This window comes from Petaurus breviceps, unplaced genomic scaffold (assembly GCF_028583685.1).
Source record: "Petaurus breviceps papuanus isolate PSGF00001 unplaced genomic scaffold, PetGlider_PUasm1.0 90845, whole genome shotgun sequence".
In the NCBI taxonomy this organism is placed as follows: domain Eukaryota; kingdom Metazoa; phylum Chordata; class Mammalia; order Diprotodontia; family Petauridae; genus Petaurus; species Petaurus breviceps.
This window is the reverse complement of record NW_027187359.1, coordinates 20635191-20649182: the sequence shown is the minus strand read 5'-3', so window position 1 is coordinate 20649182 and position 13992 is coordinate 20635191. Positions and strand designations below refer to the sequence as shown.

The following is a 13992-nucleotide window of genomic DNA, read 5'->3' as shown; positions in this document are numbered from 1 at the left end:
TAAACTTCACAGGGTTGTTGTGAGGATCAAATGAAGATAATATTTTTAAAGGTACTTAGCACAGTGCCTGGTATGTAGTAGACCCTACATAGTCACCCCTTTCTTCCCTCCTAGTCTCTTTCATCCATTCTGCATTACTGCCCAAGTGGCTTTTGCTGCTCCACATACATGACATTCCATCCTGTCTCCTTACCCCATTTCTTTTAGGAGGTTATCCTTTAGCCTGATAAACTTCCTTCCCACCTCTCCTTCACAGAGTCTCTATTACCCTTCACAGGCCAGTTCAAAACTCACAGCCTACAGGAAGGCTATGTGCCCTTTAAAGTCAGAAATTACACATATACTTATATATACCATGTTTCCCCGATAATAAGACCTATCCCGAAAATAAGCCCTCCCCTTACTGTGTAAGATTCCTTTAAAATAAGCCCTCCCCCGAAAATAAGCCCTATTGAGATTGCTACTGTAGTGAAGGTGATCCCCTGCGCTACACGCTACATTACGGTACCCTCTGTATGCACCGTCCCCCCCTCCCCCCGGTGAAACGCACGCTGCACTCCGAGCTGCATCCAATCAGAGCTGCAGCAGTGAGCGCGTCATCCTGTTCTTCCCCAGTGATTTGCTTGCTGGCGCCATTGAGAGCAGTGCCACGGAGGAGAGCTGAGGCAGGACAACATAAGCCCTCCCCTGAAAATAAGCCCTCTGGGGTTTTTCTTTCCAAAAAAATTAATAAGACAGTGTCTTATTATCAGGGAAACACAGTGTATATATATATATATATATATATTCCTTAGTTACTTTTCTGTGTAAAATCTTATTTTCCTCAATAGAATGCGACCTCCTGGAGGACAAGAGCCATTTTTGTCTTTGTCTTTATAACCCTAGGATCTAGCACATATATTTTAATAAGTTTTAATAAATGCTGATTGATTGATTAATTGAATGAATGAATAGTAGTGAGGCATAGTGATTTTAGATGATTCAACTAAGCTTTAGGATGAGTCAGTTCTGTGCCTCAGGCAGAAGAATTAATCACCTACTATGCTAGACATTGGGATTCAAAGACAAAAATGAAACTCAAGGAGCCCTCAAGGAGCTTTCATAGGGCTGCAAATGTACCCATTTAAGTTCAAAGTAAAATGATAGGAGTGGGAACAGGAACAACTTGTGGGGAGAAGGGAAAACAAGAAAATGGGACTATTATTCCCCTCCAAGTTTGAAGTGAATTCACACAAGCCATTGGTAATTCATACCTAGAATGCACTTAATCCTCATTTCTACTTTTCAGAATCTTTCTCTTTCTTCAAAGTTTAACTCCCTCCTCTGTAAAACCTTTTCAATTCCCCTAGTTTTTAGTTCTCTCTTTCCTCTCAAATCACCAAGTATTTATTAAGCTGTGTACTTCCTTGAGGGTAACAACTGTTTCATTTTTGTCTGTGTCTAGGTACTGGACTAATGTAATGGACATCATAGGAACCTTATTAACACTTGTTGAATTGAATTAAATAACTAGAAGAAGTGGCAAAATGACATTGACAGAAAGAATAGGATTAAAATATGGACTTATGAAAACTTGGGCTGCCTTGCTACTGCTCATAATATGAATTATTTATTTAAACAAGATGTTTTTTTAAATTGTCAAAACTAGCTGTATAATATTATAATGCATTTGCCATATATGAATACAAAGTTTATGATTCAAATTGCTAAGAATAGAAGCCTAAAAAAACTTGAATGAAAGATAACATTCTTTATTATATCATGCAGTCAATTTAAAATGTAATGACGGGAGTTTAAGTGACCCTGTGAAACTGGTGAAGATTAGTTTCTATTTTTTCATTTGAAAAATAAAGGGGTTAGACTAGTTGTCTCGTAAGGTCCTTCCTAGCTCTAAATCTATACTACTATGGCTGACCTATCCTTTGTGACTCTGTGAACTACATGAGGAAGAACTTTTCTTTTGGGTGGTCTCCATGTGATTCAATGGAGTTGACTTTCCTTCCTTCTCTGCCTCTTCAATCTCCAACACCAATATAATCTCCACTTAGTATTTGAGAATTCAGAATTCTACAGTTCAGTAAACCTAAAAGGTGAAACAATTTTTAAAAAATAGCATAAGATTCAACATCTTTCTATGATATAGAACTAAAATAATGTTTGTTTTTTTAAAAAAACCTACTTCACAAAACACCTGCCACTGAACCCATTATTTCAGAAAAGAAGCTATCTATCATCCTAAGCTTGTGTCTACCCAAGCCAAATGAAGTGGAAAATTAAGGCAATTATATGCATAATAGAGGCAAAAGTGGTTTTTGGCTGGAATTATCTGAACAATTGCCTTAATCCTCCACTTTGTTTTGTTCATGTAGACAGATTCAATGTGTAATGGGAGCTGCCTGCCTATTTCGTTTTGCTAAAGTCCAAGGCATTCAGATTTTAATTGATGTTGTGTCAATAAAGCAGGAGAGAAAGGAATATAATAAGGACCAAAAATCTTTTTGGAAATTTTAAAAGAGATCAAGTTAGTTTAAGTGGTGATGCCTAATAAAGGTGGTTTACAAAGCAGCTATTATCCAGTTTTATACAGAAGATAATTTAGGCAAAATTATTTGTTTTACAGAAAAGAATATTTACTTTACAAAAGCAAAAGGATTTCTCTAAATAGCTACCAATGCATTAAAAATATAAGCTGATGAACTTAACTTTGATTAACTTTCATCTCTTCAGGAATTTGCTTTAAGTAAGGTACTAGATGTCTACAGGATAATTTCAGGTATGCTTCTACTGAGCAAGATCTTTTTAGAATGGAATTATTCCAGTTAATGGGATATTATACATTTTATAGACTCATACTTCCCATCACATACCCTGTATTACAGCCAAACTGACCTCGTTGTTCCTCACAGTTTCTATTCCTGTCTCCTATCTCCATGCCTAGACTGTTACCTATGCCTAAAAAGCACCCCTTCCCCACCTCTATCTCTTAGAATCCCTAGTCCTTTTCAAAGCTTAGCTCAAGTTCCGTCTTCTACATAAAGCCTCTTCTAAACCCCCATTTTTTTTAAAGTAAAACTTTATTGACATCAATAATAAAGTTGACTAAGAGATTTCAACATTTAGGACTTTCACATTCTCCCTATTTTATTCAACTATTCAAGCATTCATTTTTCCTAAATATACTCTGCTGATTAAGAAATTTAAAACCTGTGTACATTAGAACATATTCAACAATTATACAATGAGTTGCACTCTCCAGTCAAGTCTTCTTAGAGGGGGAAAAAAACCAACTTTGTTCATCTCAACCAGGACAGGATAAAATACCACTCTGTTTGGGAGAGATCTGTACTCCTTAATTGAAGTGCTGGTGCCTTCCTTCTTTTTGATGTTGTTTTAAGCCCAGATAGTAACCAGTATGATAGCCACTCATGTACCAGGCTATTAACATACTTCCCAAAGCATCAGCATCTTCAGGAGAATCGGGAGACATGGGAGGTGGTGGGGGAATCAATGGTGGTCCTGAAGGAAATGGTGGGGGCCAGCCTGTGAGGAAGGGGGGTGGGCCACTGAATTTCAGTCTAGGCTTGCCTAGCTCTGGCACTGGGAGAGGAAGTGGTGGTGGAGGAAGGAAATAAGAATTCCAGTGAGCAGTGTTGGATTTGATAGATTCTGTTTGCTTCCAGGTGACCAGGAGGATTTTTCAGTTTCATCTGTTGAATACTGACTTTGACTTTCATTTTCATGAATAGGTTCTTTATCACAAACTCCTTCACTGTTTGGAAGAAGAAGATCTGACAAATTTCTGTTCTTTATTTCCATAGCCAGTGTAAACTACAACACAAGTCCCTGTCTTCAGATCAGCTAATGCAATAGTAGCTGGATATATGTTGCCATCTTCAGACCACACTCCCCAACAAGCATCACCAACTTTCCACTGTTTCAATGGGGCTGGGTTACTTCTTTTCTTGTTTCTGTTTTTAATATTTTTTTTTTGGTCCAGTACTTTTTTGTTTGTCTAAAGTTTCAGAAATTTCACCATTCTTTAAAGCATTCTTAAATGGTGCCACAGCTTTGTCATATGCTTTTATCAATGCTGTATCATCCTATATGTCAGAATCATCACTCTGCCCAGTACCTCTGCGGAACAATACCGGCTCCTCGTGCTCCCGGACGCCGCCGCCTAATGCAGACATGGCGAGCGAAACCCGGGATCCAAGGCGCAGGCTCCAAGGCTCTGCTCTGCCTGGTCCCGCCTCTTCTGAACCCCCATATTTTTAAAATTAATTAGTTTTAGTTTTCAGCATGTACTTCCATAAGTTTTTGAGTTTTAAGTTTTCTCCACCTTCCTCCCCTTCTGCCCTCTTCAAGACAGTGTGTAATCTGATATACGCTCTACATATACAATCTTAGTAACATATTTTCACATTAGTCATGTTGTAAAGAAGAATTAGGATGAATGGGAGGAACCACGAAAAAGAAAAAAACAAGAAAAAAGCAAAAGAGAGCAAATAGTATGCTTCCATAGTATGCATTCATACTCCATAGTTCCTTCTCTGGATGTGGATAGATAGCATTTCCCATCTTGAGTCTTTTGGAGTTGTCTTAGATCTTTGCATTGCTGGGAAAAGTTAAGTCTATCAGTTAGTCATCGCACAATGTGGCTGTTACTGTGTATGAAGTTCTCTTGGTTCTACTCACTTCATTCAGCATCAGTTCACATAAGTCCAAATATTTCTGCTTGCTCATCATTTCTTATAGCACAGTGGTATTCTATTACATTTCTTGGCCACCACAATGGGTCTTTTCCCCATTTTTTATGATCTCTTTGGAATACAGCCCTAGAAGTGGTATTGCTGGGTCTGAACCCCATCTTTTCCAGTTGTTAATGCCTTCTTCTTCATAATCACCTTGTATTTATTTGTATAGATTTAGCAGATGCTTTTATAGGGACATAGGGAATGGAATGTTGGACTTGTCACGAAGACCTGAGTTTGATTCCTACCTTAAATACTCTCTGTGTTTCTCAGGTCAAGTTTTTTAACTTCTCTCATCTCCAAGTTCTTCACTTGTAAAATAGGGGTTACAAAATCATCTATTTAACAGGGTTGTTGTGAAAACCAAATGAGATAATATGTAAAAAAGCATTCTCTAAACCTTAAAGCTTGTGTAAATGCTAGCAATCATCATTATTTAAAACAATTATATAAATTTAAGAATCAAAATCATAAAAATTGTATTAATTTAAAAAATAATTTTAATATAATTTAATTCAATATTTAATTAATAAATTGTATTCTATTAATTAAATTAATTTTACTTCAACACATTATTTTTTATCCACACAACTGTTACATAAATATGGATTATATGGACACATTTATTTCATGAAATAATAATAGCAAATATTTACATAGTACTTTAAAGTTTGATGAGTTCTTTATATGCATTCTCATTTAATCATCACAACAACCCTTTAAGGAAAGTGCAGTTATCCTCATTTTAGAGATGAGCAAAGCAAGTCTGAGAGAAGTTAAGTGATTTTCCTAGTATCACAAGAAGGTAAATCTTTGAGGCAGGATTTGAACTCAGAGCTTCCTAAAGACAAGTCCAACACCCTGCTGTACCCCTAACTGCTAGATTTCTGTTTTATCTCTAGCATCTAGCACAGTGCCTGGCATATAGAAGGCACTTAATACTTTTTGATTTGTTCTTCAATGGCTTTCCATCCATTGTTTCTGTGGCGGCCAAAGATATTGGTAACCAAGATATTTAGGAACAGGAATAGTAACCTCATTATTTGTTACTTGGAAGAAAGAGGTTTGTCTGCACTGGTTAGAGATGGGGAGAAAATAGATTTCTATTAATTAAAAAAAAATAGAAAGAAGTATGAGGGGTTGCTACAGATATGAAATGTTAGATGCATTCTCAGATGAAGCTGTAATCTGTAAATGTTTGTAATAGAAAACAAAATGAACAAATCAATAAAGCTTTTTAAAAAGAGAAACTGGTGGAAGGTCAAAGTCTTCTATAGGGAAGAGAAACAACATAATAAACCTTCAGTATTCATCATCCTATTTGAGAGACAATGTCCATTTAGTGGCTGTAACACTGAATTAGGAATCAGAAGCTGAATTTGAATTTTAGCTCTGATGTTTACTGTGTGACCCTGTAGAAATAATTTAACCCTTCTGACCTTTAGTTTCCTCATTTCTATTCAATTCAATTCAATAAATATTTATTAAGCACCGACTATGTGCCCCATGCTGTGCTAAATGCTAGGGATATGATTTTTTTTTTTAAAAGGCAGTACCTGTCTTCAAGGAACTTATTACTAATGGGGGAGGACAACACACGAAAGGAAGCTGAAAAGTGGAGGTAGGGAGGATGATCAGGGACTATTTGGTGCAAGAGCATGATGTTCTGTAGAACTGAAAACAAGCAGAACCTCTTGTGGAAAATAAGAGGTTAACTGGAAAGTTCTGAGCCCTCTATAAAGGAATGTTTTGGGAAGAGTTTGTTGCTCCCCCCCCTCCAGCCCTCCGATCAGAGGAGGGAAGCAAATGAGGGAGCTAAGGTGTTGGGAATCAAAAACTGAGTCAATTTGCATGGTGATAATGTTTCAGGCAATCAACTTATCCTGGGGGAAGTATGATATTCTCTGAAGTCTAAACCAAGTAGATAGAACCCTTGACTGAAAATGAACATAGGCAGGTAAATACAGATAATCTCACAGATTTGTTATATGGAAAGTGTTTTGTAAACCTTGAAGTGTGAATTTATATAAATGTGAGTTATGATCATCATCCTTATTGCTATCACTTATGAACTTATGTTGCCTAAGGTAGGAAAACTCTAGCATTACTAAGGTCTACCTTGGACCCTAGAGCAATCACTCTACTGATCAGTGGAAGGGACTTCATTCTTCATTTTATTGAGAAGTCAAACTACAGTTAATTCCAGGGACTTAATGCATTCAACTTTGAAGAAGAAAGAGAACACAAAAGGCTTCATCTGAGAAGCCTCATCACAAATAGAAGCGATTATCATATTTATATTTTAGGAACCATTTTGGTTGCTGTACCCAATTCTAGGCAATTTTAAGTCAAAATGGAAAAGCAAAGGAGTCATTCTTAAAGACAGTTAAAAATATAAGAAGTATTGACATAACAGTTATATTCATTGTTATTTTCAACTATTTTTCACAATCAAATTTTGCTATTTTAAGGAGTAATGATACATTTGCCTGCTTGCAAGGGTTAATTTTTTGTATGTGTTGGGGCCCTGTTGGCAGTCTTTTGAAGTTTATTGGATCCTTTCTCAGGATTTTTGAATACATAAAATAAGAATATATGGAATTACAAAGGAAATAATTTACATTGAACTAATTATTAATTTTTTTTGAGGCAATCAGGGTCAAATAACTTACCCAGGTTCACAGAGCTAGTAAGTACCTGAAGATGGATTTGAAATCAGATCCTCCTGATTCCAGGGCCAGTGTTCTATCCATGGTACCACCTAGCTACAGGTAATCTTCATGTTGGGTACTTTTAGAGAAGGAAGGAGTTGCAGTGGCTTGCCATTCTAAAAACCCTGCCTGTCAAATTTCTAGACTATTCAGACCTGGAGCATAGAAGTCACACACTTTGATCAAGACTACATATGTGAGGTAATTATCAGAACAGAAGTTTAAACCCTTCACTAAAGATCTATCGGTTACTAAGAGATGAGTTATTGCAGACAAAATATTCTATATGAACAATGCTTTGAGTATGGCTTCCAATTACTGCAAAAATCTGGCTTTTTTTGTAAACATGGTCCAACTTGAAGAATCTTACTATTTTGGCAAGCTGTCAGACAACCTTTCTTTTAATACTTGAGCTAACATCTAATGCTTTAATTTCTTGTTACTTGTATTTCTTCAGATGTATTGCCAGTACCTGAGTGAAATTAGGCATAAGCTGAATTTTTCCCAACAAATTTTCCTTTCTTGATCCTTCCATTGTATCACTGCTGCTATGTAATGCCAAGCCAGGCTTTGCTAAATACAATCCTTTGGCAAACAACCATTCACAGAGCTGATTCCAAAAACTTGTCCCTTTTGCAAATCTTGTTCTTTCCCTTCAATGTACCATCTTGGGGGAAGCTTCTCTGATGGTTAGTCTACTTTCCCATGCTTTCATAGTCTGAAGCTTGACTGTGATGTAAATCCAAGTTTGAGAACTTAGCTGAGCATAATGGTGGCAGTATCTAAGTGAGATCACTGAAATATGAGGATTTGGCCCCCTAGTTCTGTACATGTAGGAACTTAATTTATTAGTTAACTTAGAGGGTTTTGTGCTAGCAAACTCATAAGAAACTTACCCAGAGCTAAAAAGCTAACATATTTACATGTACTGACAATCACTTTAGTAATAAGAAATATAATTGTGGCAGTGATCAGATTACTTGTGTTGGTCTTCCCAACAGCAAAGTCTAACTGGAAAACCACCTTAATAATAGAAGATTCCTGGGTAAGCATAAAGTGGGAGTAAAGGGAATTGGATTATGTAGTTTTAGTCAAAAGGGACCTTAGCAGTCATCTATTCCAACTCTCTTCTTTCACAGGGGAGGAAACTGAGGGCCAGTGAGGTCAAATAATTTGTCCCTGATCACACAGGTAACAAATATAGAAGCTGCATTTGAACCCAGGTCATCTGACTACAGACCTATTGTTCTTTCCACTATACCTCATATCAGAAAAGCTATATACTCTTTTCTGTTATAATAGCTTGAGATGATCTTCTCTGGGGTGAGACACCCCAAGCTATAACTCAGGTGGGGTAATCTTATAGCACTTGCAATCAGTCCTTTAATAGTGTAGAAAAAAACATTGTGCCCCTCATAATCACAAATATTTAAATAAAACAGGAAGTTACCACATGGTTATGCTCCTCCTACCCCTATCCTGTTGTGCATGTGTGGGCACATGTCATATCAATTATCCCAGGCATTTTTTGATGCCATTTGCCCTGGGAGGCAATAATTCCTCATTTATGTTGAAGATTCATCGTAGATATTTCAGGACAGTCCTAATTTCAATTTTGTTTTATGAGTCATCATAGAAATGTTCTGTGAATGTCAATATTTTGGTAAACAGGAATTGAATGAAGCAAATCAAAGAGTATTATAATGAAAATATATATAAAAAACCCACAAAAGATTGAGTCACAAAAACTGAAGAATAGCAGGCTGAAGAAACATTGTTATTATGTGCAAAAGCCTATATTTTATAGCCTTCCCTTAAACTCCATAGAAAAAAATTAGAGTATTCATCATGAATGCTATATCTTCTCTATTTCCGTATTTAAATCTTCTCAGCATCATCCCCCATACTTTTATTTGCTCCATTCTCAGAGGAAAAGGTATTGCTTTTCTCTGCTAATGCCAGTGCCCAGGGGAGTGCTAATAAATGTTTAAGAACTTGGTCTCTGAAAAAAAAATAATGTGCAGATGACACACTTTCACGTTTAATCTGCATTATTAGCATTTTCTCCATCACTTTCTTAAGTCTAGGCAATCAACAAAACACTAAATCAAGTCCTGATTTATAGCATTAGCAGATTTCTGAGGTGTAAATGCTCACACTAAAAATTTGTCAGCTCTCCTGGGCTGGTTTGAGCTGGCTTCAGTCAATCTGAATAATTCATTACATACTTGTGCTCTCAATCCCATCCCCTCCTGTCTCCTCTGGTATCTTGCCCCTTCAATAATTTCCCTTCTTTCCCTAATTTTCATCCCTTCTGTGTCTTTCCCTGCTGCCTTCACATATGCACAGTTCCCCCTTCTATAGGTAGTCGTGGTTACATCCCATGCAGTGTGTGTGTGGGAATAAGTTGATAGAGATCATTCCATAGAGTGTGCACTGGAGCTCCCCTGGAAACTTCCAGGGACTCTAGTAACAGTGTAGAACAATGCTGAAGGGGCTTGGCCTTTTGGCATAATAAAATAATGCCTTTATTTGGCCACTGAACAGGAAGAGCTGCTGAGTCAGTGGACCTTTAAAAAGCAGAGACCCTGCCCTCTATTACTATCTCTCCCTTGACTCTCTTTTTAAATTTTTGAATTGTAAAGATTTATTTATTTATTTTTCCCTCAATTTTTTTAATATTCTTTTTTATTTTTTTCAGTTCCAAATTCTCTCCTTTCCTTCAGCCCTTCTCACATTCATTGAGAAGGCAAGAAATAAAATACCTATTATACATCTGAAGTCATGCAAAACATATTTTCATATTAGCCATGTTATTTAAAAAAAGCAAGAGAAAAAATATGCTTCAATCTGTACTTAGAGTTAATTAGTTCTCTATCTGGAGGTAGATAGCATATTTAATCATGAGTCCTTTGGAATTGTCATGGATCACTGTATTGATCAGAGTTGCTAAGTCTGTTACTGTGTATAATGTTCTCCTGGTTCTACTCACTTGACTTCACATCTTCCCAGGTTTTTCTGAAACCATCCCCTTCATTATTTCTTACAGCATGATAGTTTTCCATCATAATCATATACCATAACTTGTTCGGTCATTCCCCAATTGATGAGCATCCTCTCATTTACTTTCTTTGACACCACAAAAAACTGCTATAAATATATTTGTACATATACATCATTTTCCTTTTGTTTTGATCTCTTTGGGATACAGACCTAGTAGAAGTATTGCTGAGTCAAAGGGTATGCACAGTTTCATAACCCTTTGGCACAGATCCAAATTGTTCTACAGAATGTTTGGACCAGTTCACAGATCTGCCAATAGTTTACTGGTGTACCTATTGTTTTCAACGTTCTCTGCAGAAAGAGAATATGAAGTAAATAGGAAAGGTTTCATCACTATTACATTATTATTCTTAGTATTTAATCTAATACCAATCAAACCATCAGTACTGCTGTGAAACATCAGGACTTTAAGCATTCTATTCACAGATCCCAGTTTAAAAGACTCTGGCTTCATTAGAAGTTGATAGACAATCCCTTTATTCTCAGAGACATTAAGCCACTCTGAATAACCTTTATGACTGCCTTTCTGGTTCTTAGCAGCTGTGTTGCTTTTGCTGCTACTCCTTTGTATTTCATGCATTCATGTTTTTTTAAATTATTATTTTTATTATGACCTAGAAAATAATAAAAATAAGAGCATTTCTATACACAAAGGTGGCCAGAAAATGGGGATTGTACATGAAACCATAAATACACTAGGTGTACCTTGTTTCTTTTAATATATGTTCAATTTAGCATGTAGTACCAACATTGCCCTATGTATCATCTTCATTTGAACCACTCACTGGTGTTTTTAAAAAAATTTTATTTTTAAAATAAAAATTTAATAATTTTAAATAAAATATTTATTTTTATATAATAAACAATAATTTATATATAAATTATACATATTATATAAAAATAAAAAATAGTAAATTTAATAAAAATTTAAAACATTTTAAAAATATGTCACTGACACCCTTCTCTCTCTCTGTCTCTCTCTGACTCTCTTTCTCTTTCCTTCTTTCCCCCTCCTTTCCTCCTTTCTCTCCCCACTCCCTTCCCCCACTTTTGGTATCACTCTCCTCCATTCCCCTATAAAATCTCTCCTTGTAACAAAGTCAAGCAAAACAAATTTGGACATGTCCCAAGAATGCATGTTTCATTTTGCACCTACACTACAACATTTTCCACCAAGACAGACAAGGCATACTTCATCAGTTTTTTGGAGTTGTAACTGGCCATTATCTTATAATGATCCTTCTGGCAAATAATGGACCATCTGACTTGAAGGGGTACCAAAACTGCTGAAAACTCTGCAAGTTTTTTTTTTTAAGGTAGACTAGCCATTTTATTTTCTGATATAAAGTTCAAGCATCCTAAAAGGTAGATAGCTTTTAAGATAGCTTTTAATATGGGCTTTGGAAGAGGTCCAAGGATACTAGCTGGGTGGGGATGTTTGATTGTTCCCTGTCTCATGAGATCAGTTCCTTACGACATTGGTGTGGATTGAACAGTTCACACAGTAATGTTGCTTCACATACAGCTTGGATAGCACATAGGATTTACAGACACTGGTCTCAGAGATGCCCCTGACAACTCCATCTTCCCCAGTGCTGAAGAGGATGAATTTCTTAAAAGCTTTGTATCTGGGCACACTGGGTTTGCAGGAATTATTCTGGATGGGTTACATATGGTCTTGGTGCTTATTGGGTTGCCCACTGTTTTTGCTCTTTTTGGCCTGAGGCAACTGAGTGGAGAGTAAGAAGGGGCCCGGAGGACTCCCCTTTTCATCTCAGCACATCGACTCTTCTCTTTCCAGACCCCATTAATCACAACAAGCTTTTAATTTAGAGTCTCTTTACTCAATGCTGTGTGGTTAACAGACTAGAATGACATCCTGTCCTATCCCTCCATCCTGGGCCCAGATTTCCCACTTCCTTGCCTTAGGGATCCTTACCCTGTCAATGCTACCCCTTTTCCTTGCAAGGATGCTGGGTCTAATCTGTCCATACCATAGACCTTTCTAGCTCTGACAAAAAAATAAACTCTAATGTGGCAAGAACCAGAGGGCAGGATTTTCTTCTACTGAACTGCTATATATCTTTCATGAAAAAGATATGAGGAATGAGAGTAGCAGGAGCAGCAAGAGATGGCAACACTTTCCATGAGACTGACTAAGCCTTAATTAGGCCTGTATAGGCAAGAGCCTTTCCCTTTCTCTGGTATGCAGTTCAGTTTATTAAAAGAATCTAGCAGTGAGTAACTGAATTATGTTACTCGGAGAAACTGCTGGAACAATGATGAATCTATCCCACCCTCTGCTTCTCCCTTTTGTTTTATTTTGGTGAGTAGCAATATCATTCATAAATGCTTCTTTGCTGATCATGGAGGTCCCCCAAAGCGGGGCCCTCTTTTCTTCTTCCTCTAGACTATTTTGCTTGTTGATATCATTAACTTTCTTGCTTTTGATTTTCATCTCTTTTGCAATGATCATTATTAAGATGATTCTCAGATCTACTTGTCTAGCTCTAACCTCTCTCCTGACCCCCAGTCTTAAGTCTCCAACTACCTGTTAAGACACCTCCAACTGTTTATCTGGTAGACATTTCAAACTCAACATGTCCAAAACTAAATTCACTATCTTCCCCTTCCTCCTCCCCCAAACTCTGCCTCCTAGTTTTCCTGGCTTCCTTCATGTCTCAGCTAAAATCCTACCTTCAGCAACAGGCCTTTCCTAGTCCTCCTAAATCTTAGTGCCTTCCCTCTAAGACTGCCCTCAATTAATCTCATACATATCTTGTTTGTAGATAGTTGTTTGCATGTAATCTCCCCCATTATATTGTGAACTCCTTGAGAGCAAGGACTGTTTTTGTTTTCCTTTCTTTGTATCTCCAGTGCTATAATGGTAAGGGAATTTGAAGATCTTCCCTGTCCCTTAATAGGCCTAAGGGAATTTGAGGACTTCCCTGATTTGAAAATATACTCTGCCCCCTAATAGGATGAAATGTGGTTATGTGGAGCCTGTGGTGAGAAGAATTTGCTGAAAGGTAGAGCAGAGCCCAACAGGAGAAGCTTGGTTAGGGGAGGCTTATTTTTCAGAAAGGCCCATACCTTGTTACTTTGTAATTAGGCAGCAGCTTACAAGGTTTGTGATGTTCTCTGACCTTGGAGAAGGCTATATGTACCACCTGAGGTGAGGTTTAGCTTTGGGCCTCACTTTGGGAAGAGTTGTGTGACTTGGCCAGATGAGACTCTGGGAAGTTGTTGAGACCCCTGGCTTTGAAAACCCAGATGTTGGTGCTTCTCTCTGGTAACTGACTGTATATATGTGATGGTCAGACAGCTAGAAGCCCTGTCTGTTAAACTGTGTTATTTTCTGTCTGTATTTTTTGTCTGCTTGTAACTTTGTATTCTCTGAAGTTCAGGGTTCTGACTTTTTCTCTTGAACTAGGTAAATGATTTATGTTTCATTAAAGTAATATTGT

The 13992-nt window shown here is 37.1% G+C and overlaps 1 pseudogene; it reads right to left on the bottom strand.

Moving 5' to 3' along the window:
- Positions 1–3055: 3055 nt before the first annotated feature.
- Positions 3056–4249, bottom strand: LOC138149287 (survival motor neuron protein pseudogene; annotated as a pseudogene).
- Positions 4250–13992: the final 9743 nt, after the last annotated feature.